This window comes from Phyllobates terribilis, unplaced genomic scaffold (assembly GCF_046119375.1).
Source record: "Phyllobates terribilis strain yellow unplaced genomic scaffold, ASM4611937v1 Scaffold_2__4_contigs__length_985480577, whole genome shotgun sequence".
NCBI classification, from domain to species: domain Eukaryota; kingdom Metazoa; phylum Chordata; class Amphibia; order Anura; family Dendrobatidae; genus Phyllobates; species Phyllobates terribilis.
This window is the reverse complement of record NW_027362762.1, coordinates 732,573,329-732,588,227: the sequence shown is the minus strand read 5'-3', so window position 1 is coordinate 732,588,227 and position 14,899 is coordinate 732,573,329. Positions and strand designations below refer to the sequence as shown.

Below are 14,899 nucleotides of genomic sequence, written 5' to 3'. Positions count from 1 at the left end.
TAAAGAAGAAGTGTTTCTCTAAGAAAAACATCAAGGACAGACTGAAATTTTGCAAGAAATATAGGAAATACAACGATTATACTGCAAATGTCTCGGGAGAAAATAATTTCTCTGATGAAGCCCCCTTCAGACTGTTTTGGACATCTGGAAGAATGACTGTCTGGAGAAGAAAAGGTGAGCGCTACCACACTGAAGCATCCTGATTATGTTAGATTGCTTTGCATCCAAGGAAGTGGGTCCAAACACAATTTTGATTAAGGCCACTGCCACGAAAAAAGAATTGAATCTAAACATCCTCCAAAAACAACAATCCAGGAGCAATATGGTAATGCTTTTTCCAGCATAATGGAACTTCATGTGTCAAGACGAAAGTGATAGCTATAAAACATGGTGAACAAAGCATTGAAATATTGGATCCATGGTCAGGAAACTCCTTAGATCCCATTGACAACGTGTGGTCAATCTTCAAAAAGAAGGTGGACAAACAAAAATACAGAAATTGTGATAAACTTCAAACAGTCTAACTGCGCAGTAAAAAAGGGAATGTCCTCTATAAAAGAATAGCTGGTTTCAATTGCGCCTGCATGACCTGCCATGTGTCAATGGGCAAAGAGATAGGAAAATGTCTCTTACATGCAGATTTTTAGGAGGTGATATCTGATTGCATTTAAGCCAATGATATTTGATAATAACCCTTTAAGGATGGAGGGTAACCTCTTCCAGCAATTCACAACTTTTTCTCTGATTTTTAAAATCATACAAAGTAGGATTGTGGCTTATTGGTAAAAATGGTGCCTCTTCTTCTTTTATAGTAGTTGGAGAGCCTGGGTCATGTACATTTCCAAAACCCAAAGGGTGACAGAGTTGTGTGTTGCTCACATACCTTTTATCCAATTTACATGATGTTTTAGTAAGTTAAATGGGTTTTCCTGGAATCATTTACAAAACCCTTGTAAAGTAATCTGTCACCGAGGTTTGCTAACTCATCTGAGGGTAGAATGATTTAAGAGTAGAGGCCCTGATTCCAGTGATCTATTACTTACTGGGCTGCTTACTGCAGTTTTGATAAAATCATTGTTTTATCTGCTGCAGATATACCAGTTCTGTGAATGCTGAGCTTTGTATAATGCGGCACTCACCACTGATTGGTTGCTTTCTGTGTACACTGTGCATAGGCAGGAAGCTGCCAATCAGTGGTAGGGGCAGGGATATACAGAGCTCATGGTTATAAAACCACTGTTTATAAAACAGTGGTTTTATAAACACTAAAGCAAGCAACCTGGTAAATCACACATCGCTGGAATAAGATATTTTTCTCTACATTATGCTCCTCTCAGTTTAGGTGGAAAAACCTGGTAACAGATTCTCTTTACAGTCTGATAATGAATTAACACTCTACAGATTGCAATGTATATAAAGAAAGATGTGCCTGAGAAGAATATTCAAAATCTGTCACTAAAACATTTTCTTTAAAAAGGAACGCAAAGAAATTTTTATTCTGGCTAACCCATTCTAGTGAAAAAGTTATCTAGGACTAGCATATGAAGGAAGAATCATTTCAATGCCTTTTGCAAATAAGTAGGAGCTGAGGGCTATGATCCCCCAATCCAGTTTAGGGTTTAAAATTCTAATTCCACTAATTTTAAAGAACAACTATCCAAAGAAAACTAAAAGCCGGTCTACCCAGCATTCAGCATCCCAGTAGTTAGGGTGAGAATTGATGATGGCATGCATGAATACATATCAATAGCCCTTAAAAGGGCTGTCCCACAAACAAAGAACATTTTAGTTAATAGATTTTGAAATGAAAAGAAATAGCACAATTGAATGTGTTAAAAAATATTTTTTTTTTTGCTGAGATAATCTTATAAATGTGCCCCTGCTGTGTACTGTGTAATGGCTGTGTCTGACCGTACATGGACATGGTCTGATCATACAACATCTCCTGGGCAGCGGAGGAAGCAAAAGAGTATACAGACATTACACTACGGGATCACAGATTCTGCTTTCTATGAGGTAAGACATCTCTCTGCCTGTTTAAAAGCATGTTTTACCTCACAGAAATAATCATCTGCGATCTCATGTTGTACAGTCTGTATACTCTCTTTTATATCCTCCCCTACACAGGAGCTGTGGTATGATCAGACCATGTTCCTGCATGGTGAGACACAGCCATTATACAGTACACAGCAGAAGCACATTTATAAGATTATTGTGGCACCCCTGAGAGTTCAGTCACCACAGAGGTACTGCACCTCACTCAGAGGTGTGGTGTCTCCTTCTCTCAGGTAAGGAGGGAGTGCTGCCCAGAACCCCAGCACCTGCATTCAACACTACACTGCTCCAGGCCGGCTGGAAGGGCAAGATGCATGTGTGCAGCTGCTGAGCCCTGTCCCTGGCTGGAGTGGGGGGAACCCAAAGGTAGGGGGAACCAGTAGTGGGTGTGGGTGGAGGAAGCAGTTTAGGGGAGCACCATAGTAGTAGGTATATAATGGGAAGCCATCTTAGGGAGGCAGGTCAGTCAGTGGAGAGGAGTGAGAGAAGTCACTCTGGGAGCAGAGTCTCCTTAGGAGCTCTGCCCCACAAGTAGGGCCCAGTCATAGAGGCCCAGGAGGGGAGCAGAGGAGTAAGCTCCGTTCTAGTAAAAGGGTCCCAGGGGGTACGGTGAGTGCAGGACGGCACCCGTACGCCCTGAATCTGTCAGAAGACAGAGGGATCGTAGGCCGCAAGAAGGGGACCGGCCCCTGGACCAGTCGTGTTACTCCAAGTCTCGGTTGGAAAAACCGGAGGCTTCGGGCTTATATAGTTCAATTGCCAAAGCCTCATTCTAATCTCCGTGAGGGTCAAGCAGGTCCGGGAACTCCAGTGAGACAGGAGGGACTTCAGAGCACCCGAGCGGGATTGAGAGTGGGGAAGCGCAGGGCAGGAGGGAGAAAGACCCAGCGTGAAGACGGTCTAGAGAGGAACACAAGAAAGCGGGGTTCCGTCAGGTGCTCTTAAACTACCTGAGGAAGAGTTGAGCCCCCGTTCTGGTGAACGCAGCGTGACGTGGGAGGCTGTAAGCTGGACAGTGCAACCTGAGGAACTTAACAACTGTGAGTAAAGACTCGGATGACTGCACCGCACTGCCTCCGTCCATTATTTTAGCTGCGCCGTCTTTCCCCCTGCACTACAATGCTCAGCGCAACCAAAAACCCCTACACTGCCCTGGAGCTAGCTCTTCCTGTGGAGAGCCACACCATCCCTGCTGCCGTAACATCAACTTCAGAGGACTGCTCCGCAGCGGCGGCACCCCTTTCCGCATTCCATAGGTGGCGTCACAAACACTTTACAAATCCCTATAAATATTCCCCCCCCTTTTTACTGACCGCCCTGGGTCACAGACCGGGCCAGCTACCGTGATATGCCCAGCAACCAGAGGCCCGGCTGCCGAGTACCCCACGGCTCTGGGGGCGCGTCATTATCTCAGCCCAGAAACATTTTTTATTAACACATCCAATTGTGGAACTTATTTTTATCCAAAGATCTATTGATTAAAATGTTTATTAAAATTAACTTTGTTCCTGAGAAAACCCCTTTAAGTGATCATCACTGAATTTTCAGATAACTTATCTCATTTGATTGATAAAGTGATACCTGTTGCAGATTTCAGCTTTCAGCAGAATTAGCTAGTACTCATATTTTGGGAGAATTAACTGGTTTACTTGGGCCATACAGTAACCAGTATCCACATGGGAGATACAGGAAAAAATATACAGACATAGATGAGAAGGTCACACACAGTATTAACAAGCTGCAAATTTTACTTTGTTCATGGAAAGGGGTTGTTCCATGAACAAAGTAAAATTTGCAGCTTGTCCCCCCATACACAATAGAGTATTGACAATAGACATATTTAGAGATACATCTTTGTGTCCTATATTCTATTGATCTGCCAGATTAATGTGAATTATGTCAGTCGCATCATCAGGTAGTCTAATATATATGATGGGCTGTCAGATAACCTTGTCTACTGGTCTCTCAGTGGATATCACTTTTGATCAGCATTGATCCTTAATACAAGGACTATTAGAAAGGCATGTAGTTTGCCAACATTATAAAGTGAAGTTATAAATGTTAGATTCTCACAAGTTTAGTGTGAAAACACTTGATGGAGCTGTATAATTTTTACACTTAGGTTGAGGTACTGAACTAGTACTAAGAACTCTGGAGTTACATATATTCATCCATCCATACTGATGCTTCTACATACATATATATTTTCTAGATACATTGCTCACTATATACTGACTCATCCTATGGCTGGCAGCATGGGCAACAAAATATAAATGAACATGAGTACGCTAATAAATGTTCTAAATGTTGTGACAAAGTCACTGGTAGTGTGTCAGAAGGGAGATATGTGTCTCTTAGAATCTTAGCCTCAGTGATGTAAAAACATCAAGGACCACATTTACAAGGGAATGTTTTTATGGGATAACGAAGTGCAGGAGCGGGACGTTATCCACCCTTTCTCCAATCCAGGGAGTGCTTTGGGCTTTAAATAGCCAGCCCTGACACTCAGGTGTGGTCAGTACCTGGGGATACCTTCACCATAGTGGAGCTAGCACGTGCTGTGCTAAACCTGTGTGTGGCTAATCGTGACCGGTCAGACCTTGGCCGAGATACGGACTCTGCTACAAGTTTTGTATTTTGTTTTTGTCTCTTTAGCCGAATGGGCTGTGTTTGCTTTTTATTTCTTTATGAACTAATGGGTAGTTTATGCCTGCTGAATAAACTAACTCAAATATTTAAAGCGACAGTATCCCATGTTTACCTACGTCTACCGCCGAGCTCGTCGCTATACCACAATGTTTAAATTGTTGACCCCATTTGAATGGGTTTTTTCAGATTAGAAAGTAGGGTCAACTTGTTTTCCCAGAAACAATGCCACTTTTGTCTTTGTCTCTGTTTAATATTGAAGGTTAGGCTTATCACTTAAACAAAAATTAAGGTGCAATACCAGACACAGCCCATGAGAAAGGACGCAGCTACTTAGCTATTTTCACATGTAGTGACTTGTATGGTGCAAATCCTGTTGCTGATTTTTCTGTGTAAAATAAAAAAAACCCACTGTACTCATCTCCTCTGGTGCTTCTGATGCTTCTTAGCCTGGTCTCTAATTGGTTTCTGTACAACTTAGTCTTCTTGTAAGATGATTTTTGTCCCTGCAGCCTGTGACTCCAGTGGGACAAAATATTGCAGGAGGCCGAGTTGTACAGAGGTCGGCAGAGAACCTGGGAAAAGATCCAAGGAATTGCCAGGGCATGACGTCTTCTCCTTTACAGGGAAACAGTCATGTCCCCAAACGCTATCAACCTGCAGATGTGGGGTAAATCTGCAGGTTAAAAGTGTTCTAAAGCTGTTTGGTCGCCACATTGAAAGTCCGGCTACTGGCAAGAAAATTGACTATTCCTCTCAGCAACCTCCAGCTTTTAGGCATAGAGGTGGGCTGGCACAGCTTCAGTCACCGCTCAGTATACACTGATCGGCGGGTGTAAGCACGCCCTGGACATTGACTGACAGCTGTTTCAACACTCATACGCTATTTACAATGATGTAAGTGATGACTGAAGCCGTGCTGGCACACCTCTATGACTGAAAGCCGAAGGCTAATAGAAGACATTCTGGTGCGCACTTGGCGTGATGAGGAGATGCTGGTTGAACTGGGTGGTATCCAACCTACCTCTGGACACATCGATAATTTGACAAACACCCAGGATGGGTCGAAATGTCTACCCCTATTTTGCTATATGCACAAATAAAATTACAGCATTATAAGATCTTCAAGTGAGTGTGGTTGAAAGCCGTAGACTGTTGGGAGGAATAAAGTTCACTTCCTCCCTGTAGCTGAGTGGCGGGCAGGCAGCTTTAGAACTCTATAAACCTGTAGATTAACACCATATCGACAGATGAATTGCATATGGGCACATGGCAGGTTCCCTTTAAACTTTGTGAAAGTTTTTTGAATACTTGCAGCATGCCAATAGGATTTGTTACAATCGAATCTACTTTGCTGCTATTATAAGGTGCTTTGGATTTTCCACCCTTTAAACCAAAACCCTGTGTGAACACTGCTTTTCTGGGAATATAAGGAAGGCTAATGTCTGATTTTTTATGTGATAACATAGTTACACAAGGTAAAGTATCAGACATTTGCTGAAATCACATTCAGTACCTACTTGCTTGTTATTCTTAGCCTATGAAGTTACAACTATTATAATTGAATTCCAATAGTGAAAACATTTAGTAACATATTTTTCTGACCTCTCCGCTCACGCCAGCTATCCATGTCTACACAATGTGAAGTCAATTAGTTATTTTACTTAAAAAAAAATTAAAAGTGAGATAAAACTTAGAACTGGAACTGCAGTTATAAATGCCATCTAGAGATTCATTGACGATTAATGAACAACCTTAGTTATTAGGACCCCTCAAGCTTCAAGTTCTTCTCTTTCAAGACACTGACTGTAGGACTCAATCTTATCTCCTTGGGATCTCTTTCTGTAAGTAGTATGCCATGGCCCAGACACTGGGTGGGCCTCCGAAACAAAACATTTATTTGATATGGAGACAGATAGTACAGTTGCCTAGCAATCTCACAGATTATCTTCAGAATTCATCTCCAAAATGACATTAAAGTGGCTATTCATCAATGTCAGTGCAATCAAGAAAAGCTTGTGGAAGGAGGCAACGTCGCTTAATGCCGCGGCTCCCATTCTGTATCCAATATAAAACCGTGATATCTATCAGTTCATTAGCAGGGGTTGTGGCAGATCGGTGGCTACATGACGTCCTCTGCAGTCTTTCAATTCTACTATTTACACTATTAATTTTTATTATGAGCTTTCTCAGTTATAAAGTAAATTAATGTTCTGGGTCCCAATATGGGGCATGTTGGAACATTTATGGACAGTATTGGACTGGGATGCCAAGGACCCACCAGTAACATTGACTCTGGGGGCCCACTGTTCAGCTACATGCAAATATTACATTATCTTCATTCACAAATGTACCTATTCTTCTATATAATTATATAAACTATGTAGTTTATTTAATGAATGACGAGATGTTTAACTTGTTTCTATATAGTGAATCAAGTGTATTGTGTCAACTACTGCTCATATAGTGGGATGTGAGGGCCATCCTGCACAGGAGCCTACCGGGGGATTTACCTGCTTTCCCGTGGACCAGTCCGAGCCTGTTTATGGACATCTGTCAGGAGGAGGCAAGTAAAAAACAATGGGTCTTATGGACAGTTTCCATGAAGTCTTATACGCAGCACATATCCATCACTAGAAAGTAGAATATGAAGTGGCTCTTAATGGTAAAGAGAACACAGATGGCCTCTGTTATTAATGACTCTTTCCCATCGAAGACTGGGAAACGCAACAAGCAGTTAAACTGTTAAATGAATTGTCAACTCCATCTCCTTATAGTGTTACATGAAATATAGGTGAATGGAAACCAGACTCCTTTATAACAAAGACAATTGACCTTTACTGAACAAGATACATGAAAGCATTCAAAAGAAAAATTATTTATTTCCGAATGACGTAGCAATGTTTATATGATAGCAGGAAGAGGCCTGTGAAGACTATGCAGTACAGACGGACGGACGGAGACAGGGAGCTTTTGTTGAACTGTGAATTCAATGACTGGAACATTACTATCTAACATGATTCCCTATGTAACAGATTACAGTACGAGTATTAGTTTGGCTTGGAAATAAACATCTATGTTGTATCTGGAGAATAATCCCTTCACAGATCTATTACTGACATCTTCTATGTGTAGCAAACAGTCAAAGGGGTACTTGGCTGAGTGAGATGCCATGTTACTGTCCAACTGGACGCCAATATTTTCTTAAAGAAACCTTAACTTAATTTTATCTTATACTTAACTGTGCGGAAAGCTAGAAGTAGTGGTGGCTTTTATTGTGAATGGCAAGCGAAGGGTTTATTAATGACAGGCACAATGCCCTATAGAAGGCAGCAGTTTTAATATCAATTCTTAGCTCCCAGTGCATTCAACTTTTATTTATTTTTTTATCCACATCTGCTGAAAGAGTTAATATTTCATTTGCCAACATGTGAATTATTCAAGTAAGGAGGATCTAGGCTTTCAGTGAATGGTAATTATTCTGGTCTGACGATTCTGGTGACATCACACATGACATCTGAGAGCTGCGGATGAAGTCACAGCGATGAACTGCCGGGGCAATGGCAGGAGAAAAGGAGGAGAAAGAGGACAATTTTACAGTCTTAATTCTGGTTTGGAACATAAGATAATTAGAATTTAGAGACTCCCACATCTCAGTCCTTTCTCCTCACTAATATAAATGGTTATGGAGAAATATGAGCACTGTGCAGGCCACTTATTTATTATCCAGCCTGGTATGATCCTTTTATACAATGAGTGATGGGGACTATTAGTTGTCTTAGGACCATCCAGAACGTCATCATCATACATCACTCCTGAGCCCACTGTTTTATACCACCACGCTACCTTACATCACTCGTGCTATGAATGTGTGGTATTTTTCTGTATGTTGTAATGATGAACACTTTTATATTAAATGATGGAGCATTAGGAGTCAATGACTCTCCCAACACTGCTCTATGCAGAAAAAGAAGCAGCACCCAGACTATAACACCCAGCGATCTCCATGTCATTAACTTCTACACACGATGACAATCTTATTAAATGGCTATTAATGCTCTTTTATCAAAAGAAAAGTCCTTAATGGAACATAAAATCCCATCTAAACAAAATGAGTAATCTCTTCTTGATTAACCCTCTCTCCACCAGAGAGTCCCTGTGTCACGCAGGTCATCAATCACATTATGGTAAACAGCAGATCAGCTGCTTGTCAGACTGCTGTGCTTTTCTTTGCTTTTCCACGTTACTTTTTTTTTACACGCTTTCCCCATAATAACCCATCAACAGGCGTATTATATGATTGCTTTCCAATTCAGCCATTTTATTCTGCACATCACTTTTTTGTTTTTTTTTAATCTGATGCCACTCGGGTTAACAAAAAAATCAATACATTATCAGATTGCCCACGATTGCTTGGCAAATCGTAATAGTTGATCGCCATGTGATTGCGATCAGCAACAGGCTAGGTATACACACATCGGAAACTCCCCCCCACAATCAACTGGTAGTCAGAGAATAAAAAAAAGGTAATTATATGCTTACCTTTAGCATAGCGCAGGCATCACTTACGGAAAACCCCTTTGGATGTAAGAAGCTTCCAATAGGGATAAGCTTCTTTATTATCCCCCCTTTTCCTTTTGCAGAACGATAGAAAGAATCAGACAGAAGTAATCAGAAAGCAAAAATCAGCCAGAGAAAAGTAGAAAGCAGAGGCACCACACCTCCAGCAGCTCAGTATTCTGATGTCCACGGTGTACACATTACTCGTGAGGTTGATCTCATCAAATCCAAATAGGATCTTAGACCCCTTGGCGCTGGTGGAATTGGTACCCAGGCTTGGGGAGATGAAGCTGAAAGTCTGCTTCTCTCTCGCTTGCAGCCCTTGTGCTGTAAAACAACAGAGAGATGTGAGCTATGAGGCACACCAGCAAATGAAATCATTAAACACACAACACATCTGACACTGCATGCTAATGGGGCTCAGCACCGGGAAGAAGCTTGCAGAAAAGTTACCCACAGTGCGGCTCCATCCATTTCATCTCCAACTCTCATTCGCAAAAGATAAGGGGCTTGAGAATGCTAGAAAACCTATTAAAATGCTTTTGATTTCCCGCATTTCGAGCACCTTAGGTCTATTTCACTAACCCCCTTCTCTTCCATTGTTTTCTGTTGTGATTTAGAAAGTTCTATTTATAAACGAGGATTTCCCCAGAGTCATCCTTGTCCTAGTGAGTACCTTCACTTCTCCCCCCCCCCACCCCATCTTTAAGTGTAGCCTGTCCCTTTCTGTTATTTGGTTTCACATGTTAAAAAAAAATGGAAGCTGCACTTCAAAGAGAAGAGGTTTCCCAACTAAGCCATCTTTCATGTGGAGATAGGAAATGTCAAGTCTCATCTGTCAAAATGTAATGAGGAACAGTCACCAGCAGCTTCTTCCCTTACTTGGACACATTTGTTTCCTTACCTTGTGAAGAACTCTCAATATTTGGGATCCACTATTTCCTGGAGATTCTGGAGGGATCATGTAGAATAGGAAGCATTTCCAGGCAACAGGATGAGATTAGGAAAGCTTTGAGGAGCATCCATACCCTGATCATTGGGTGGAAGTGACATGGTCCAGCCAGCATTACCTCCTGAGCATGCAGGTTGAAGAATTCTCATCTTTTTTTTTTCCCTTTCTCTCCCACTATAGTTTACTCCTGCAGAGAATAATATGGATTAAAAGGCAGGTGGCGCCCTGCTCTGTAGCTGAATGTAGACCTAATATTTCCTGGCATGCTGCTGCTGTAGAAGCAGACTCCTGGCTCTTCCTACATTGCATTCAGCACAAGCATGTAACAGGTCCACACACTGTAGAGGAGACGAGCCTTACTGATTTTTTTTTCTCTCCCTTGCTCATCCTGCTGATGACTTCAAGGTTGCTTTTTTTTTGGTGTTGCGGAGCTATTTTTAGGTTCTTACACTGTCCTATATCTCAGAGGTGATGCTGTGATACAGATCAACTGCTGGATGAACAGACCTCCCATGCTTACTGGGATCAGACAGATAGGAGGGCATTTCTGGGGGGGGTGAAGATATTAACCCCTAGCATGCATAAAGAGATGGAATTCGGAGCAACGTAGGATCTCGTCAGAGCGAGTTAGAAATGCTCTTTAACCCTTTCCAGCCCAGCCTTCCTATGGGGACGTGTGAATGGTTGATGTGTTATGACAGGCAGGCGATGATTTGCATTCCCTGGCATAGCCAAGCAGCACCATTAGTCACTTGCTTCTGTTGTGTGTGTGTATAGGAGGGTGGGGGGCATTACGGCAAATGTACAAATGTATTTCAAGACCATGATTACTGAGTTAAAGGTTCATTAACTGTTCCTTCTCAAAAAATGTGCTGCGCTAGAACAATCTACATTGATGTACAACATCTATTTTTGCATCACATACTCCGTGGACTACGGGGGATTGATATGTCATTTGTATACTTATTTGCCTGGCATGCATAGTCTACAGAGGTTGTGGGCAGGTTCACATCTGACGAGCTGCGAAGTACAATCGCCAGCAATTCTATTTATGAAGCTGGAATGAGTGAAAGGGTTAACAACGTTCACACAGCTCAGTAGATTTGCATGCAGCATAAACTGGCGGATGTGAGTATATATGTATATGTGTGTGTGTGTGAAACAGGCAGGGTTACAAGCTAATAATTTACAGAATACCAATCAGTGAGTATCCATTTTGAAGCCTTATCCAAACCATTTATTGTGTTGTCATTCCATGAAATCCCAGCTCTCAAAAGGATTTTTATGAAGTCTTTGGAATATAATTAGCTCATTCTAAGAAAAGATTTGTAGGGATTCAAATATATCACATCAGGAGCTTGGAAAGGGTTGGACACGTTATTATTAATCCTGCATTTTAGATGATTATGAATCAGTGTATTAAATGCATTACCTGGGATGTTCCCTTTGTGCAGAAGTGCAGCAGATAGGGGATGATAGGATAACATTGCCTGCTTTTCATTCCTATGATACATCGTAATAGTCACTGACAATGTTCAGAATTTTAAATGTAACGGGGGAAGCATAGAAAATAGAGATATGTATTGTAGATAAGGCCAATAGAGTGGCAGTTCTCACCGCACATTTATCTCACAAAAGTATGAAGATCCCACAGCAAAACACCAGTAGTAGGAAAAGTTTCCGAACATAGTTTCCTACTGGAATAATCTGTTAAAAAATGTACAAGTTGGGATCTGTATGCAAACTGCAGCTAAAAAGGCAATAACCGCTCTTTAAATGCACTGTTGTGCCTTTACTTTGAGATCGTAACTTTAAAAAATGTGATCCTTTATAGATAGGAGATATTCATGTCATGGAGGTTGGTCCTCAGCTTTGGACAAGCGTATATATCAGACCAGTGTCAGATTGGGTTGGCAAAGGCCCACTAGTAACATTGATTCTTGTGGCCCACTGTTCAGCTACAACCAAAAATAACCTGACCCTAGTACACAAATTTACTGTTGCTTCTATGTAATATTAATTTGGCTAGCTTGCTTAATGAATAATTAGGTTATACCTATTTCTGATAATTGTGAATTAAGTGTAATAGCACTACTCATCAGTACTTCTTCACAGGGGCGGCCTACCGAAGCATTCTCCTGTTCTCCTGTGGGCCAGTCCGAGCCTGCATCAGATGAGTGCTATCTGATGTTTTATCAGACCAATGTTATTCTATGGGGCATGAGAAAAAGTTGCAGAATGCTGCAAGTGGCTCTGCTAATCAGATGACACGCACCCATACAAGTCTATGAGTTTGTGTAAAACATCGGACTGTTTATCCGAGTGCAGTCCGATTTCCGCAGACTAAGACAATGGATAAAATGGAGAAATTCAGTTTACCGCCTTCTCCACATCAGTGATACGATTCTCTCATGCAAGAAAATCAGGAGTGGGACAGTCAAAGGAAAGTATAAAAGTACTCGTCACCATTTCTGCGTTTTTTACCCACTCCTCATTTTGACTTACAAATACTGATGTAAAATACTGACCAAATACTGAACGTGTGAACGTGGCCTAAGTCAGAGCAGCTTTGGGATCTCAACGACCATGTATTACTGATTTGGACATTCATTTGTATGGCAAGAATGGCTTTCCCCAGCAAGACAGGTTTAGAGAAGCTGGAATCGCAGTGATCAGCCGATCACTACTCTGGTTTATATTTTCAAAGGTATTGACTTTGTAAGACAACTAATACAAAGAAAGCATATGAAAATAAAAAACAAAAGAATTGCTGTAAACTGGTGAATCATTTTCTTTATTATGAACAGGAACTTTGTCAGGGTCCAGGATAAAAACAATATCACGTTCCCCTTACCTTGTGTACAAAGTAGCTGCTATTCTTCGCATAGGTAGGGAGCAGCGCAGTATGTGTTAGTAACATTAGGCAGTAGTTCAGAGCATAAAGAGCAAGTAAGTACTTTTAGTGCACTGTATGCAGTACAGGTAGAGAAGAGAACAGTACATATAGTGCAGGTAGATAGGAGTACGATATATGTACTGTAATACAGGTAGAAATCATTATAGTACATCTTGTACAGGTAGAGAGTAGAACATTACATGTAGCAGAGGTAGAAATCAGTATAGTACATGTAGTACAGGATGAAAGTAGTAACGTACATGTAGTATAGGTAGAGAGCAGTGCATTACATGGAGTACCATGAGCAGGGCCAGACAGGGACTAAAAATCAGCCCTGGCACACAGACGAAATCAGCCCACATATCATATCGCTCTCCCCTCCCCCAATTCCTACATTCCAAAAAAAGGTAATACCACTTGCAATATATTAAGAGGATAAACATTTTGATGGGAATGCTTCTTCAAGCATTCTATACAGTGATATAAGGGACTTAGCTACTGTAAAAAATTATATTAGCACTCAACATGTTAGTGTTAGGGGACTGAAAAAATATTTTAATTCAATTGCAAATGAGGTTATTTCAGTAAACCACTATAAATATGTATGGGGTTTCGGTGAGTTTCTTCTTTGCCAACTCGTCCTCTCTGGAGGGGGAGTAAGGGTGACGGAGCTCTTGGCCACACCAAAGGTGCACCAACGCTCATTTGCATTTTAATTAAAAATAACTTTGCTTGGCTCTGCCCCTCTAAAATGTACTGCACTAGTATGATTTTATATGGTCCCCTATATCATGGTATAATTACTTTAATATGCGTTTTTGGGGTGCTCAGGTACCAGGTCTGGGCAGGGAAAGGATTACTACACGCTGAACTTTACAAGAGTCTACCACACTGATTAGACACGGAAAAGTAATAAGGACCTTTCCACTTCCTCAATTGTCTTTGTTAGTGAATAATTGTATTCCCTATAAAACAATTATAGAGCATTTTTTGCATTATGTCGTTCCTCTGTCATTCTCCCTGGAAATATATGACTAAACTGAGAAATGGCTGTTACCATTCATCTGTGTCCCTACCCAGTCTAACTGGGCCTAATTATTTCTGACAGTCTCACACTATGTAGGCAGGCATCTTATTTAGAAGGCGAATGGTAACCCTTCGTTGTCAGTTAGGCCTAGGATACAGATTTTGAAGCACTATTGCTTGATTTTAACCATCGTCCTGATAATTGCATGGCTATGTACTGCACCATATAGGTGTGAGGGGTGCAGGGTGGTGGTAGTGGTGAGGGACTCCTGTTGTGGTATATGCTCACCCTGACCGCCCACAAATAAAATATAATGTCCGTGTTGTATTGTGATTTGCATGTAGTGCACAACACTCACAATCCCTTGTTGTTCCTCCGTCTTCTTTAGGAGTCCAGTAGTTGAAGGCAAGGAATCACTGTCACACACAGTCTCTTTTATATAAAAAACAACTTTACTTGACTTTTTCTTCAGTTCAGTTATGGTCATTAACACATTCTTTTGGGACATCACCGTTACAGTTTCAGCTTCCTCTACTGTCCCTTCTTGTCCTGTCCTCAGAGTTAGTTTTCCCGGTACAACAGCTTCCCTGAACACGGTCCTACTCTCCTCAGATATGTCCCCGTCCATTCTCCCCTCCTTGGGAGTAGTGAAGGCTGGCTCCATCAGTCCTCCTACAGGCCTTGAATGTTTAGGGAATTTTCCTCAGAGTTGTCCGCTTTATCGTTCCCCAAGCTACCTAACTCTTTTTCCATCATCCGTCTG

General features: G+C 41.4%; 1 protein-coding gene across 3 annotated transcripts in view; it reads right to left on the bottom strand.

Annotated features, from left to right (window-relative positions):
• The window catches only part of KCND3 (potassium voltage-gated channel subfamily D member 3), a 647,462-nt gene extending 636,631 nt beyond the window's left edge, over positions 1 to 10,831 (bottom strand). For 2 of the 3 annotated variants that reach the window (XM_073667188.1, XM_073667190.1), the window contains exons 1-2: positions 10,166 to 10,831; positions 9,244 to 9,588 (exon numbers count right to left, since the gene is read on the bottom strand). The gene's annotated coding sequence lies outside the window, so the exon portion shown is untranslated. Of the gene's footprint in view, positions 1 to 9,243; positions 9,589 to 9,846; positions 9,870 to 10,165 lie in introns of those variants that run through there. The other variant, XM_073667189.1, reaches the window with a different exon arrangement.
• Positions 10,832 to 14,899: the final 4,068 nt, after the last annotated feature.